This window comes from Neolamprologus multifasciatus, chromosome 13, assembly GCF_963576455.1.
Source record: "Neolamprologus multifasciatus chromosome 13, fNeoMul1.2, whole genome shotgun sequence".
In the NCBI taxonomy this organism is placed as follows: Eukaryota; Metazoa; Chordata; class Actinopteri; order Cichliformes; family Cichlidae; genus Neolamprologus; species Neolamprologus multifasciatus.
In genome coordinates, this window is record NC_140451.1 from 24,261,544 (window position 1) to 24,279,000 (window position 17,457).

At 37.5% G+C, this 17,457-nt stretch overlaps 1 long non-coding RNA gene and 1 pseudogene across 2 annotated transcripts; both read right to left on the minus strand.

Moving 5' to 3' along the window:
• Positions 1 to 6,677: 6,677 nt before the first annotated feature.
• LOC146505610 (uncharacterized) lies at positions 6,678 to 8,088 on the minus strand. Its single transcript, XR_014877418.1, has 2 exons — positions 7,382 to 8,088; positions 6,678 to 6,942 (listed from the first exon to the last, which is right to left on the minus strand). It is a non-coding gene; the product is annotated as an uncharacterized LOC146505610 (long non-coding RNA).
• Positions 8,089 to 12,604: 4,516 nt separating this feature from the next.
• On the minus strand, positions 12,605 to 16,761 carry LOC146505611 (uncharacterized; annotated as a pseudogene). The gene is made up of 7 exons (XR_014877748.1): positions 16,714 to 16,761; positions 16,557 to 16,566; positions 16,267 to 16,463; positions 15,771 to 15,865; positions 15,448 to 15,641; positions 15,236 to 15,335; positions 12,605 to 15,139 (listed from the first exon to the last, which is right to left on the minus strand). The product of XR_014877748.1 is annotated as an uncharacterized LOC146505611 (transcript).
• Between the last annotated feature and the right edge of the window lie 696 nt (positions 16,762 to 17,457).

Genomic DNA, 17,457 nt, shown 5'->3' on the forward strand with positions numbered 1-17,457 from the left:
GGGCCAGCCAGGGGACAGAGTGATTACAGGAAGAGGGAGGGTGGTAAAAGGAAGCATGCTGATAGCAGTGTCAGACATTATAGACTCAAGTCTATTTATCAAAAAAAAATGTTTTCTGTGATAGCAGATGTTGGCACCAATAGGGCTTTTTATTTTTTCTTGATACTGTATGTAAAAGATGGAGTCTGAAAAGCGAAGCCAATGCAAAAATGGCTTAAAACTGCATTCTTTCTGATGGCCAGCAGGTGGCGACTCTTGTTGACTCCTTAAAACTCCAGTTGTTTAAAAGTCATTTTGTAAAATAAATATATCATTATATCTATGAAAAATATAGTCTCAAGGTTTCAAATCTTTCTTTATTAACACAGCACAATTTTTATTTTGTAAAGAGTTTGTTAGATTTGTGTTCTCAGGAGTAAATATATTAATTTATCTTATGTTGTAAAAGATGTTTTCTGATTGTCATTTTATTTTGGAAATGATTTTATTTTGGTGATTATAGGTGACTTCACTTCCTGTTCCGTTTTTTGTTGTGAAGTGTGAGCTGCTAAAATGTATGTATGGTTTTCCCTCCGGTGTTGCTGTCAATAAAAGAAACGGGAAAAGTAAGCAACAAACAAAGGGTGTGCATTATTGAGAAAACATGGCCGAAGAAGAAGAAAACTCTTCGAGCTCAACAGAGTTCCTTTCAGAATAAAACATGATAAATAAGGGTTTGAAATGATGGAGGGCTATGTGTATTTTTTATTTACAGCCTATGTCCTCAAACTTTTTTGTCTCTTCCATAAAACTTCTCTAGTATCAGAATAATCGTGATTCTTTGAAAATTGCTGTTTAATTATACCAAAAATGCCAAAAAGCAATGTTTAAAAATCTACTGGATCTGAGACTAATTCTATGATTTAGAGACAAGAATATGTGGTTAAGACTTTTGAAAACAACTTTCCCTCCTGCCAGGGTGAAATGGGGAAAAAAAACTATTTCAATGCAGTTTCTTAGATGATATTCAACACTGGGTAGACCATAATAACACACTGGAACAGCCACTGAAGCTCAATTAAACAATCACCGAACAATTTCACAGTAGAGCAGACAACAGGTAATTAGTTGACTTTTCAGGGTGAGGCTGCGGCAAGCGGTTGTATTTTGCTCTAGTTTACACAAACAAACAGGATGCAGACATGGAGAAGCTGTGTGAGATTGTCTGAAAAAGAAACGCTGATTGTTTTTCTCTATATGAAGGAAATAGGGAGGGAAATAAGTTTTATATCAAAGCAGCAGACCATATCATTCCTGTGAGGGTAAATACCAACCAACTACCTTTTGTGTATTTCGTCCTTTCTTCCTCATGCGCCTCCCTGAGCCTGGGTCTGCCAGAGTTTTCTGCCTGTTAAAGGGGAGTTTTTCATTCCCACTGTCGCCAAGTGCTTACTCGTAAAGGGTCATGTGATTGTTGGTTTTCTCTGTATTATTGTAGGGTCTTTACAATAAAAAGTGCCTTAAGGCAAATGTTGCTGTGATTTGACGCTATATAAATGAGATTGGATCAAATTGAATTAAACAATCAAAACTGGAAAATGTAGAAATGCCAAAAATATCAAATGCAGGCAGATGCCGACACATGCAGCTGTAACTGGCACATCACCTCTGTCAATCTGAGTTGCTGAATTGAACCTCTTAATCGTGTTTGTGGTGTTAACTACCTAAGAAATAATGGGTTATAATATGGTTGCAGTTGTAGGTCTATTAAAAGCCCGTTTTTTGTGAGTGAAATTCCAGTATTTCATTAGTCTGTTGGCCCTTTAAGACCTACCATAGAACCAGGTCCAACAGAGTTATCTTTATATTTTTACATGCCGTAGAGCCATTTTTGGGAGCATTTCAAGTTGCTATACATCAATATAACCGTTATAGCCCATATTTTAATAGTATGTATGCATTAAGACTATAATAACTACATAATATAATGAAAAATGCTCTATTGGTTGAAATTAGGCAACTGACTTGCCTAGTGCAGAATTTCTTTTTCTTTTATTTTTTTTTGCCTTGCGAGCTTTTGGGCTGGTTTTTGCAGTATGCTTTGTGTCCTCATCTATTTGTATTGTGGAGCACTGCTTCTATCAGCAGTCACATCACAATAAACACACACTCAATCGCATCTTGATTGATTTACTCCACTGTGATGGCGTACAAAGGCAAAACTACAAAAAAGTGTCTTTCTCCAATAAATTATAGACCTGTGTCTCTGTGTTGTCCATACACAGTATAGTCAAAGGAGCTTGCAAAGAAAAGCGTCTGGACTTCTTTGCAAGCTCCTTTGACTACGATGACCTGGATGACTGAGAACCTTCACAGACACATACACAATATAACTAAGCTTTCTATTAATTTGTAAATAACTTAGACTCCATGCTCTCTTCAAACATCGTCATCTCTGACTACATTAGTTCCATAAAATGATGGGTGATGTCTCGGTGTCCATCTTTTATATACAGTCTATAGCACCAAAGAAATTCTGCATCATGGCTGAGTCCACAGATTCCATCATTAGATGATCCCGCCCCGTGAGGAGGCTTCTGTGGGAAAGGGAGCAGACATGTGTTAGGCAGAGATGTCACAGATGCCTATAGACTGAAGCACAGATGTCCGCCTGTTCATACAAAACACAGGCAATATGGATCACATCCCCTCCATCTCACTGCTTCAGACCAAAACATCCGAAACTTTAAGGACGTTTTGTTATTACCCAAAAGCAGCCGGTTACACACTGTTTTAAAAAGAGATGGGAAACCATTATTTACATTAAAAATATCAGGTTATAAAACAACTTATTACCCTCTGGAGCAGAGATTTTTAATGTTATTTAGTCCAATAGTTAACAGTCAGTTATGTGTATTTAAGAATGTATATGTTAAGTGATTTTAAAGTGTTTTTACATCTTTGTAGGCTTTTGTCGTTTTTTTACGTGTCTATGCTAAATTTAAATTAAATATATGAGAAATGTTTGATTTAGTTCATGTGATATATAGATAATTTAAAGCATACTCAAATAATACAAATGTGAGTGCACAGAAAATCAACAAATTTAAAGTGTCTGTAATGTAACGCGGTAACGTGGTTTTGTTCTTGTATTATTATAATACACACAGGAAACAAACTGGTAGATTCCTTTTTAGGGGTTCTCTCTCTCAGCTCTTTGAATAATTAGTGATGTGTGTCAATATTGTGGCCCATAGTAACCATATGGTGGGTGCAGGCAGACAGGCCATTGTTGGGAGCTGTGAAATATTGTGTATCCCTGCGAGGGCTGGAGCCAGCAGAGGCAGGAAGTGTTGTCAGGACTGACAGGGACATTGTGCGCTTGAATGGGCGAGTCCTCGGTGGCAGGGTGCACCGCGGACCCAGACAGAAAGTCTTGACCCTGGCGAGAAAGGCTGATTAGGCATGGTGCTGCAGGCCTCTCCTTCATCTACCCCCACCACCACCTCTGCCACCCCCTCTCATCCACACCCCCTTCTGGAAGCTGTTAGGGCCCAGGCAGAATACAACAAGGCCACTTAACTTAGTGACGCCTTTTCAGTGCGAACATAAAAACACTCATATATTCATGTCAGGGGTGGAGAGGAGAGGGACGGGGACTCGGGGCTGCGCAGGCAGTGTGTGAACTCAGGAATGATTAGAGTGCGCGTGATTTGTGGGAATGACTGAGCTAATGCTTATTTAGTAGAACAAACTAGAGATTTTTGACCATTTCCCACTCACTTCTTTGCGTGCGTCAAAGCTAAATAATGTAATTAGTGGGTGGAGTAGAGAACAGATTGGAAATGATGCTAAGCTTTTGTTTTACATTCTGCATATAGCCACAGTAAAATCAGACAAACACATTAGTTCAGATACAATAGAAGGAGGACAACATTATCCTGTCACATTAACAATCTGTGGAGTGCATGAAAGCAACACAGCTAGTGTATCGTAAGCCTTAAAATACCACCTTAAGCCCCAGCAAATATCAGACTCTTAACTGTGCAAATATTTAAATTCAAGAAATTCTTCAAAATGTCGAGGGCACACATTTAACATCTGAGCTTTATGGCAAACACTTTATGTGGTAATTAACCGTTTAAGAAATTTAAATGCAGGGAAAAGGTTCACATCATTCACAAGCTTACTAAATAAATCAGTGCACTAACTCTGAAGTAGTGGTGCATTCAGGTAGTTAAAACTGAGCTTTATGACAACATTTCTTCCACAATTTTGTTCAGCTCAGTCTGACTTGTGAATGATATCGTCAATGGGTGGGCAACTAATTTCCCTTCCTGCAAAACAAGCAGGATATTTTCTTACCGACGGCTGAGTTTCACTTCACCGTCCACTGTTCCTCTCTGTTGATCAAACATGCTTCCATCCGCGTCCCCTTTCCTCCTCATCTCTCCATCATTCTCCTCTTTCATCCCATCCTCCTTTCCCCTCACTGCCAATTATCTCTCCGTCAGTCTGTCACACTTTGTAGTCTCATAAAGGCCGCCTAAATTGCTGCCCATCCCGCCTTTATCCCCCTGATAAAGCACAACAATTAAGGCTCATGTCTCTTTGCTCAGGGCCTTTGATGGCGCACAAAGCTGCACCAAGAAAGAGGGAGAGGTGGTGGAGCTGCACTCAAGTTAGCAGACGTCTCTCTCTCTCCAAGTCAAACATAAATATAATGAAGGTATGAACAGATATAGACACACAGAAAAACAGGTGATTGCTTTACAGTCAAAGACCTAAAGTAGCTGTAGCCATTGAGTTTATTCCAACCCTTTGACTTGGAATACATGCTTATCCCACACTTGAAATAGCCAATCTTAAATTGATTTCTTTCTCCCAGAAAAAAGAAAAAAAAGAAGAAAGAAGCCTAAGATAATATTTTTTTCTAGGCACAAGCACTGGCTAAAGTTTCATGCCTGACATCTATTATAAGAAATTTCACAGGTGTGGCAGCAGCCTGGGAAAGGAGCCTGTAGCAGTTTGAAAACATGTTTTATCTTATCACAAAGTCTTTAAACGCCTGTCCTCAATATGAAGACACCCTACTGCTGTCAAAGAGACTGGTTGAAAATTAAGGGTTTTTTGTAATGTAGAAGTAAACAGACTCACCAGTTTGTCTTGGTGTGACAGAAGAAGCAGATAAAAAGTGTAGCAGATAGAAAACCAAACAAATAAAGGCGATATTTGGGGTCTTTGGGTCTCAATCAAATAAATGCCACAGTCTTTCTGAGGTTTATTGATGACACTGTCCATCCCTTTATGACCACAGTTTATTCATCTCCCACTTCCAGCCAGATGATGCACCATGTCACAAAGATCAAATCATCTCAAACTGGTTACTTAAACATGACAGTAGGTTGACTGTACTAAAATGGCCTCTACAGTCACCAGATGTCAAGCCAACAGAGCACCTTTGGGATGTGGTGGAACGGAAGAAGCTCATCATGGATGTCCAGCCTGCAAATGTGCACCATCTGTGTGGTCTCAAAATGGACTGAAATCTCAGAGGAATGTTTCCAGGACCTCGTTGAATCTCTGCTAAGAAGAATTAAAGCAGCTCTGGAGGCAAAGAGGGTGCTATGGCAAGGTGCAGCTAATATAGTAGCCAGTGAGTGTATGCAAAATAGTTGATTATAATTTTTATAGTTTGCTGATATAACTAAACTTTGATATTTTTTTTTATCAAGTAAAATTCAACTTGGATTATTTTTTTATTTTTTTTAAAGTGCTTTGTGGGGCATGCCAGAGAAAGCGGGTTGGGATAGGGCTTGGGTTAAAATAATCTCTAACTGAAACAGTCAAATGGAAAAGCGTTTAACAGATAAACTGCATTGTCAAATTAATTTATGACAATTCATTTGGAAAGTTACATCTTACATTTTAGATGTGGCTAAAAGAAAACACAACCCAAAGCCTAGACAGTCACAGAGAAAGTGGTTAAACCCATTCTTTGTAAATTACCTGTTTATAAAAGAAATATCCAACCAGATATGATGATCTGAGGATGACCTAGATCATCCTAAAAAAACACTAGTGTCTTTTATAATCATGGCAAAGCTGTGTAAAATAACGTCCAAGACCAATTTCATTAGAAAACATTTTAAAAGTCTTTCATAAAGAATGTTACTGCCGTAAATGGTCTCACTCTCCTCTTTATGACTCTCAGGTCATTGGTTATTGTACTATAAAATTATGTGAATACTGTAAAACTTTTATGTGATGTGTAGCTTGGCAGGCTTTTTGTCCAGGTCACTGTCATGAAAAAAGATAATGTATCTACTGACACTTCTTGGTTAAATAAAACCAAATCCCGCATGTGAAACAAGGGGAGGAAACGCTGAATGTGTCAACAACACAATAATAAAATGAATTGTGTTATTATACTCTGAGCTGTCTAACTCAAAGCTGTGAAGAAAAACTGTATTTCCTCTGAGAAAAGAACAAAAGTTTGTGTTTTTGACAAAAGAGAAAATCGCTTGGAAATGATTGATGAGTCTTCAAAGAGCAAAATGTGGTAAACAATCATATTTACTGTGAGTATTTCAAATTTGGTAGATGAGAATTAAAACATAGATAATTACTAAGTAAATGCCAAAACATTTAGAAGGGAAAAAAAGGACATTTAAAAAACACAGCGTGATGCCTGCAAAAATGTTCAACATGCTACCTTTTCGTTTATTGATGTTTGTTTTTTCCCTATATGCCATGACACCAGGGGGTAAGCTGTAAATTTGAATAGTCGGTGGAAGTAAATGAAAATGTGTGAAGGAAAGCAGAAGACACAACGTTGTTAAAATCCATCTTCGGTCTGTGGAGGATTCAGATGCATGAGAGCAGCGATGCCGCTGACAACTGAAATCAAATCCGCACCCTGTTATTATACCGCGTCTTTTCACCAGAGAGGAACTTTTCTACCTAAAGAGAGACAAAATGATGCAAGGCAAAGTATTCTTTCTCAGAATTATTCAAATGATGAATTCAAACACAAAGTACGTGTACATGGAAAGTTTAAATTGCACGTCTGCCATTGTGAACAGCTTTAATATTTCACAAATTGATTCTGTGTTTTTACAGGAAAGTGAGGACATAAAGAATGTTTTACTTTTGTTGTGTGGATGTGGAGCTGATTTGCAGGTCAAAGTTAATCCAACATCTACATATATCAGACTGATGCCATGTGTGGATTCAACTCTGCTTCCAGATGTGGAGTAATGAGTTTGTGGTTTGGTTGAGCAGTTAAACTTACTAATTTTTTTTTCTGGCTATCATTCAGTCAGCCCACATTCTGTGAGGGTGGTGCTGAGTCTGTGCACCATCTCTCCGTGCAGCAGCACCAGTTCAGCAGGGTAGTTACCTGGGAGGCAGGGCCTCTTGAGTGAGTAATGCTGCTGAAACAAAAGCTCTGACAGCAGAAGTGTGGAGAGAGTGATGAGAGCCCCTGCTGCTGTGTTAGCTGGCCTGGCCTCGGAATCTCCTCTCTGGCTTTCCCTTTCAGACTCTTGCCCCTGAGGGCCAGGAGCCTTGGAGACATCAGAGCTCCGGTTCAGCGCTGGTCACCTATAATGCAAATGCCGCAGCCCGCTCACACTCGATTCCAAAACATATTTCTGATCATAAAATGATGATATGGACTTTAAAACTGTAACACTTTATCAGCTATTCCAATCCTGCATTAAAGCCTGCACTAACCTACTGAAATGAAAAAGGGCAATCATCATTGCTGACATTATTATTACTTCACCAATAAAATAAAATAGCTTTGTTTTTAATTTGCTGCAGTCTTACACTCTAGTTGCTTGTTGAGTTTACATACAAAACAACATTAATCACGTCAGAATATAATGCTCTGTAAAGATTTAATATAAAACTCCTAAAATTTGTCTTTAACTCTTTTTACTGGCATGCCTTCTGTCTGCTCCACAGTTACTTGTAACCAGCACAAAATAAAGCAAACTCTTTTTTACTTTGCCAGTAAATTATATCTGTTCAATTCAGTTTCAAACCATATTTTTCCCACGGTAATACACATCTCTCCACCTCTGTTACATGCCAGGGCATCAATAAAAATAAGCCACCAACACTTTACATATAAGTTTGTCTTTTTGATCATTTTACTCGAGTAAAAGTTTGGATCTGGTTTGTTTTTGTTAATGAATAAAAAGAAATGACCGCTTTTCTGGTTGCTCTGAATGAATCCAATAGCGCTGTCATCAACGGCAATACATGAAATGCGACGTATTGTTAGGCTTCCAAAGAATCAAAGACTCATTAGTTGAAAATATATTCATGTAGTGTTTTAAAAGCCTCAGCATGCAGAAGTTTTCATTTACACTACAACTAGATGAGGTGGCACAACAGCACCAACTTCTCCCAGCTTCCCCGTTTAGGCCAGCTTCATGCAGTCACCGTGGTATGGGCTGCAGAGGGGACGTCCGGCTGTGATGGGGCGCGTGACAAGATACTCAACAGACAGACACCATGACAACCTGGCAGCAATGCTGTTGATTCAGCAACTTAACTGAACTGTATGAGGAGTTGGAGGGAGGGGGCAAAAACCTGTTGCTGAAGGGAGGAAACACAGGCTGCTGTTGCAGGATCAAAGGCTTGTGCTGGATACAGGCTGTTTTATGACACCCGCTGAGGAATAGCACGTGATTCAAATGAGGAAAATATTATCCCAAAGTCTTCTAGTCCATGTCACCACTTCTCTTTTTTTTCTTTTTTTTTTGTCTCTCATGCATAATCATGAAGGTGCCTGCTTGGAGTCAGAAATACAGTCTGCTGTTATTAATATTTTTAAATGGTAGAGCAGATGATCTAATAGAGAAAATCTATAAATATTAACCCCACTCTAGTGCAAATAGATCAGATTTTACTCTAATAACATTAGAAATTATAAATGTGATGTTTAGACCCAGAGACTGCTGGGTGGTGAGAAGTCTCTTAATAGAGTTTGGTTCCCAAAGTGGGATCTGCAAACCCCAAGAGGTCAGTCACCAATAGCCAGTGGCCCTGAAAATAATTTATTGTAAATGATACAACTAAGCTGTAATATTAAAAAGTGCACAACTGCAGATGGGAACCATTTCCAACCTGAATCCAACCCACACCATCTTTGGGCCAGTTTAAATTCTGATATAACTGTGACCTTAGCATGGGGTTAAAACGTTTTTAAAAAACATATTGTTTGAAGATTATTTATATTGTCAATGCTAGACTCAATCAGACAATTTCATTGTCAGTCGCTCATCAATTAAATCATTTTGGCGTTTGGATTATCTTATTTTTTTTGACGTGAAGTGGAAGTGGTGATTCTCCTTTTGGACTGTTTCATTAGTAAATTAATAAAAATAATGCTTTTTTGCTAAAAGCATTTATTTATATATTTATTGTTAATTTTAAGCTCTGTTTTTTATATATGCATATAAAAGTTTGAATTTAAGTCAACATTAATATCAAATTGAATTTCACATTTTATTTAGAATTGGGTATGAACTGGGGAGTTAAGACGTTTTTAATTGCATTTTTCCCTGTTGCTCTAAGACTGTTTTGAAACATTGAGTACTTTCCATATAGAGCATTTAAAATTGCATACAAAGAATAATAAATTAAGATGCACTAAAATGTGATTAAAAGTGATCAAATAAAATGAGCTACAGACAGATGACAAATCACAGTCCAGAAATAAGTTGTAAACAGCCTCAAAATTAATAAAACAAATAAAAGTTTGGTAGCGAAAACAGTTTTCTAAGTTATTGGAGAAGACCAGATTTTTTTGATGTGTCCATCTGTGCCGAGATTAAATTCTTCAAGCTGATGTTTTTTTTTTTTATCCGTGGTTTCGATTTATCAGCAGACATCGCCATTAAAAAAAATCTAAGATGTGCTAAACTGGAAGCCAGAGCAACAGTTTAGGACTAATAAAAACGTGATAGAAGTATTAAATAGATGCTCGAAAAAAAAATGCTCAAGTTATCTGATGTTATTGGGAGGGGGGGAAGCTGGAGATGAAGTCATGGATAGCCCTCTCATCAGACCTTCAGTTTTTTCTTTGATTCAGCTGACAAAAAGCTGATTTTGTCATGGCTGCTGAAGCGCCATACTTAATGTGAAATAGTTTATTATTCAACCTCCTTATTTAAAAGGAAAACTTTCCCACAAGATGCATTATAGGCCCTGATGAGCTAAAGCGCTGCAGGAGAAAGCAGCAAGGCAAATAACCATGCTTATACTGCCACCATGTGATGGGAGAAGAATATGGAGAACATTTTAAAACAACTTTGAAATTCTTTTATTTATATATATATATATATATATATATATATATATATATATATATATATATATATATATATATATATATATAGATATATATCCAAGTGTATCCTTTTTGTTATAGCCAGTCACGTTTTTGATTATTAATTCCCATTTATAATAACAGGCTCATAATAATTATTGAGTAAACTTGTATTTTAAATCAGCTAAATGACTATTTTTGTAATAATTAAGCTTAATTAAATTCATGTTTGCTGTAAAAATATACAATAAGCATATGTAGCGACTTTGAACATCTTTTGGAAATGTCATTGTAAAATAATGCTTGCAGTACAGGAATAATTTCATTTTATGCAGTTATGAGCAGTAAATGGATCTGAGCAAATGTTTGTGACTTCAGAGAGAAGGACAATAAAATTATTTTTCTACCTTAGTCCAAATAATGTATGCTCGTTTTATTCAATACATTCAGGAAAACGCACAGTAAATCTTTCTTCTTGATGCTCCAATCGCAAACAAGCTCTTCTTGTTTCTGGATTATTTCATCTGGGGCCTGATCTGCTTCTACAAAGAGAATATATTTGAACTCTTTAAAACTAGTATATTAAATGTATTTTTTGGTTGTTTTAGCAGATTCTGATTGATGAGTGTGTGCTCACAGTGTTAGATGTCTTGTTGAGTTCCTCATTTTCCAGGGAATTGGACTCTGTTTGCCGATCATGACAAATCTGAGTACAAGATGGGAAGCACTCAGCCACATATCCAGATAGTTCAGATGGAGGACCATAGAGATATCTGTCCAACAATATTAAACCCATGATGCACATGAGGATTTGGGTAGTTGAAAGGAGTTCAAAGTGACCCAATGGAGAGTCTTCAATAACCTGCTACCTCATTACTTTGGCTCACATGAGAGGGGGCCTCAACACCACTCTTCGGTCTACACAAAGCCTTCACCAGGGGAAAAGAGTTGGCAGACCTGCTGACTGAGTCCCATGTGTATGGATTTCCTGGGGCTGGTGCAGATTTATAATATCCAGGTTTAATGAAAGCAGGCTGACATGGTGGGTGGGTATAAAAAGTAGAAATTGGTACAGAGAGTTCAAATAATTTTTGTACAGTTGGGAAAACACCAAACCTAAAAGATCTCACTAATGATCTATCTCGCGAGTTATGTCACAATATTATTGTTTCAAATGTATGAACACTGAAGTAGAGATTATTCAAATCATTTTTTTCTTTTTTGTAGAGTAAACATGTCAAGCACTGCCAAAATACAGAGTCCCACCAATTATAAAGTGCAACTCAGTGAAAATACCCAATTACATGAATATTGTGCTTGAATAGGACACAAAATTTGAGAAAAAGGATTTAGCGTTGAAAGAACTGAAATGTCTTCATTACAGCAGCTGAAATTTAAGTTAAATACAACATAAATAAAAACATGACAAAATACAATGCATACAAACTCATTTTGGTTCCTTTCATGGTTATCTGCTTCAATTAGTGAGGAATTTAGGGAAGTTAAGTGCTGTGACAGTGCAAGATTGAAACAAATGGTTAACACGAGAGAAAAGATAAGACTAACTGGATGAAAGCTTTTTACGGTGCTAAATTAACATTAGTTTAGCAATATAACTTGAGAGATGTTAACTTAAAAAAGTCGAGGGGGGAAAAAGGTGTTGCTTTAGCGGAAATAGCAGCTATAGATTTTTATCGTGATCATTTATTTTTGAGTGAATTGTAAACTTTGTGCTGTAAAAGCTGTCTGGTGTATCCTTATGTCCACATAAGCTTAGAGGCTGCTGGTTAATTTCTACTTTTTCACAAACTATTTTTGGACACTAGTGGGAGCCCTCCACTCAATGTCCACGCTTTCTTGAGCTCAGTTAAATGTAGGCTACATGTAATACAGTGCACACAGTATGTGGTTACGTGCATAGTCTCTAAAAAGACATTCTAAAATTACTGTGGCAGGACCAAAGGACAGCATCTGATTGACTCTGATGCTGTTCCAAACATGTAAACTGTTTATAAAAAAAAAAAAGAAGGGGAAAAAAAAGAAGAGAAAAGAGTTATCATCAACCTCCAGACGATGACCTATGTGGTAGACTGTATTCCCAGAAAGTCCCTTTTCACAGTTTAGAGTTTTCCACTGTAAATACACAGTAAACATATCTGGAATTCAGTACTGGTCTGATTATTTTTGTGCCTCTATTCTGAACGCACATAAATAATTTTTGCAAGTACAACCATTGTATTTTGCTGTGTGCAAGTTCAGTGTTTGCTATTATCCATACACACACACCCCTCACGCTCAGTTGTTGGCATTTTCTCTTGCTCAGGCCTCTACTCCGTGTTCTGACAGACATCTGAGGACCTGCTGTCAGTGTGTCGCTCCCGCTCTCAACATATCTGCTCCCTGCACGCTCAACTCTGTACACTGTGCCACAAAACCAACCAATCACAGACTTGGATGCAAAAATTCTGATTGGCTGTCAGCTCGCTAGCTACTGCATTCCAGAAATGTTAGTATGTTTAATAAGTTTATTTTAAGATATATATATATTTTTAAGACATTATTCGACTGCATGGCTAGATTGTCGTAGCAGTTCTGATAATAATTTTAAGCATAAAATACCTGAAATCCAAAATTAATTAAAATGTGTTTACAGAGTAGAACGACTTTGGCGTGTTGTCTGGCTTGCAGTCACTAGCAAGTACCATGATATTCTTCTCTCACTGGAGGAGGACGGTCTGTTTGACATTTCTGATGTCATTCATCTCTTTGGTGTCCACTACATATTTGTGCTTTGACACCAAGCATATCTTGGCACCTTTGTTGGAGGATGGAATAATAATCCCATCAGGACAGAAGGAGGTCTCACTCCTGTACAGCTCTGGTGTATGGGACATCTACAAGAGCTGGACGAGGGCGAGAAACTTGAGGAACCAGATCATAAAAATATATATATTTTTTAATTTAAATGTTGAATTTCAAAATATTAGAGAGCAGGTAACTCTTGTTTTCTGACATTAACAAATTAAACACTTGGATTACATCTGGGAGATGTTGCTGGTGATTTGTTTTATACATTCTTGCTTTTCAGTTACCACTAATCTAAATTACTGTAAGAATAAAAGGAAAACAAAGGTCACCTTTTTCAATTTTTAATTAATCATTTGGAACATTCTCAGTCACATGGTGTAACCTGTACATACAATTCTTGCAACAGGTGTCAAACCAACAGCGACACCCTGACACCTAACATGGACTTGAAAGTCAACGCTGTTAAAAGTTCTCAAATACTGGATATTTTTGCTGAAACATTCAGATAACAATTAGACAAGCAAACAAAGCACTTGCTTAGTATCTCTCAACATAGAATGCTGCACAAGGTTTTACCCCAAAATGTAGAATTAATGACAAGATGAGTACACGAGCACCTAAACAATGGAGTGTTGATATAATTTGTACTTTAGTTTTACATTGCAATTAGCTGCCATTTTTTTAGGTTTGTTACATCCCCAGGCTAGCCCAGGGGATAGAAGGGACTAACAAAGTTAAAACAGTGAAGGAGGAGTCAAGATGGTAGTTTTAAAAGGTTGACTTTTAGCTAGTCGTAAAGCTTGGGTTCAGACTGACAGTCAGCTTCAGAGAGAACAAAGGCCAACATAACAAACAAAACATCCCTGATACGAAAAGTCACAGTACAAGTGCATGCACTCACAACTGGGTAACAAATGGAGCGATCTCCTAGACACTCCTTACATTCGTGGTCAAACTTGCATGTTATTTTGATGTTTTCATCAGGATGGGAACATGGGATTGGCCGGTCATCCACTGGAGCACATGCTGGACAGCAAGAGACTGACTTTTCACCAGCTGCACCACCTGTGTTTCCATCTGTTATGTTTGAACATGTTTATGAAGTCTATTCTAAATAAAAAGCAATCTGAATGTTTTAAATTAATATCTAAGGATGCTTTAAGGTGCCCTGCATGCTAAAGCAGTAAAATACTGAAAAGATGCTTATGGTATATATACACAATACTATAGGTATATACACAGGTAATACTATTTAGTACCTGATACTTCAATCTCCTCCAAGAAATCTTGCAAAAATGTATAATCTTCCTCTCAGTTCTCTCCCTAGATGTCCCTTTTTCACTGAAATGTGGTTGGCATTTCATCATAATGAAATCAGCACCTCGCTGTAAATAGGGAAATAAAGTAGATTATATAGTAGATATATTATTCGGTCAAAGCTATTAAATGAAAACAGGATAACTACAGTATAGATAAGTGGACTGTCTTCCAGATCAGACTGAAGCTGTTATGCTAATACTTACTTTGAGGATGTACAAATTAGAGTGCAAGACAATAGCACTTCGGGGGGGGGGGGGGGGGGGGGGGGAGACACACAATCTAAAAATGAAAAACTAGTTTGGGAAAAAAAGTGGTTAATGATGTTGCTGACTTTTTTTCCACCCCTTACCGGATCATGCTTTCCTTACTGTCCATCTTCTGTGTATCCACAGCTGACAATTTCATCAGCCCACATCATCAGAGATGGTATCTGCTGCATCTTCAACCTGGAAATGTATAACATGAAAGAGAAAATACAGAAGGTGAAAAGTATTTAAAAAACACCATACTCATAATATATCATGTACCAGAGCTGATGATTAGTGAAGATTCCACATCTGCAACATCCTCCTTAGACAGCTGAAGTCCACCTCTCCTGAGCAGAGGAAATTGTAGCACCATTCTTTGAAAAATACAGGAGATGGGCCACCTTGGGCAAGGCTGGCTGCAATTATTTCACCAACAGTTCTGTGTAGCCAAATGATTATAATCATTCTCAGGTACCATTTACAAAAATAGAAGATACGTATTAAATGTAATACACAAAGCTTGTATGTAACCAACCTGAACTTTTCATTGTTAAGATCGGTCATAGAATACTTGGGATTTTTTCCCTTGTTCTCACGTCCTTCAAAGAATCTACTTTCAATACCTGAAATCATGTCTTTCATGCAAAAAAAAAAACCCAAAAAAACAAAACATTAAAATAAAATCCACATTTTAAAGGTATCTATTATTTATTGACACCAGGACAAAACAGATAATAGGCAACTCACCACTTAAGAACTCCTGGACAGGGAGGAACGCTGGTTTGAGCGCGGAGTCAAGGAGGCCATTTACGTGAAAAGGAAAGACCATCTCTGACTCGAGGAGGGGGCCTAAGGGTACATCTTTCGCCATCTTACAATGCTGTGATTGCAGCCATTCCCAAACTCTCTGTGAATGGTACTCATGGCCATTGATCAGTGGTCTTTAATCAGTGGGATTTGGTCAGTGGTTGTTGATCAATGGTCATGAGAATTTGCATAATTATGATTAAGGAACTGACCTCACAGCCCATTGTCTACGTCCAGATGAACAGAATCAACTTTTGGAGAACTCTTTCCTAAGTGCTCCTGTATCCAAGCCTGCCTCTCCAATGAAAACCACCTTAAGAACACTGATAGCAGATGCAGCTCTTTTCTCTGTTCTTGTTGTTCAAGGAAACGCAATGCATTTCCCATGCTTCAAAAAAATTAAATTAAATTTAAAAAAAAAAAAAAATGCATGTTACGCATACTGGAAAGAAGATCATTACTGATCAAAAATTAATTGTAGTCACTTTGGATTTTAGTAATGTGCAAGGTTTACCTTGCATTTGCTTTTCACAATGCATAACTCAGATTCCTGCAGATTTAAAAAACAGTAATTGAGATACTATATATTTTGTTGTTTTTCAGCAAAATCGATTGATGTGTACTGCAAGTATCTGCAGAGGCATCACTTCATTACACTGGTAACATATCTTTTTTAATAATAATAATAATAATAATGGATTGCATTTATATAGCGCTTTTCGGGGCCCTCAAAGTGCTGTACAATTCCACTATTCATTCACTCTGACATTCACACACTGGTGGAGGCAAATTTGGAATCCTTGAAAATGAAGGTAGAGGAGATGTGTCTAATGATTCCTGAAGAGGTACAATGTAAAAAGTGACTTTGCCACCTCTTGACACAGCTTTCAGTGTTTTGACAGAATATCCCTCCATTTCAGGTGGAATTACGGTGAGCTTTCATCGACCACTGCCACCTTTATTAAGAGAAAGAGGATTGGGGAAAAAAATAGCATGAACAATGAAGCAGCAAAATTATCCGCTACATAATCATAATGCAGAATAAGCACGCAACAATGCCTAAAAGACACAAAAAAAAATGCAATTAACAAAAAAACATTTGTTGTTAATTGCAACAAATGGTTGCAAAGATGTTCCATTTTTGGAAATGTTTCTTCCAGAAGTCTAGTTAAATGACTGCTTTTAATACAGACTCTACAAACTTACCTCTGTTTGGTCACCAGCTTCTGGACGAGACACTGTTTGTCTCCCCATGCCCCTCAGCTGGCAAAGGTGTGTGGGATGTGATTTTTGACAGCAAATAAAAACTGAGGGCTGTGGTCTTCCTGCCTGCCTTAACAAGCTGCTTAGTAGATGTTAAACATCTCTTTTTACCAAGACTGAAATCTGATTTGAAATATCCTGGAAATGATCTGTGGGACGAAAATGTATGAGTTTAAAAAATGCAGTGTTGCATAACATAAGAGTTATTGTTTATAAAGTTATTAAAGATGTCATCTGTCCTGAATAGCATATTTTAATTTAAACATCTATGTTGTTAAATTGGCCTCCATGAAGGATTTGTGCCATGTTGTTAAGCAACAAAGATACCAGATTTCTGACTGCTGACTCAACTGCTCAACCAAAACAGATTTAAATTATTTAGTTAAAACTCCAACAATTCGTCATGAAAGTGGTCACATGGGAATACACATCCTCAGTAAGAAAACTATGCTGTTAATTAGCCATAAGGTTAGCTTAAACTCTACAACTGCACCTGTAGAGTGCACAACATATTTAATAAAAGGTACTGCAAATTACTTAATACACAGAACAAAAATCTGAACTCACCTGCTGCTGTGGTTTAGTATTATTAGAGCCATTGTTTGATTCTGTCAGCTCTTCATTAGCTGCAGAGTAAATCAAAAATCCCTCCTTCTGGAAGAAGCTAAGCTGAGGAGGAAACACCCC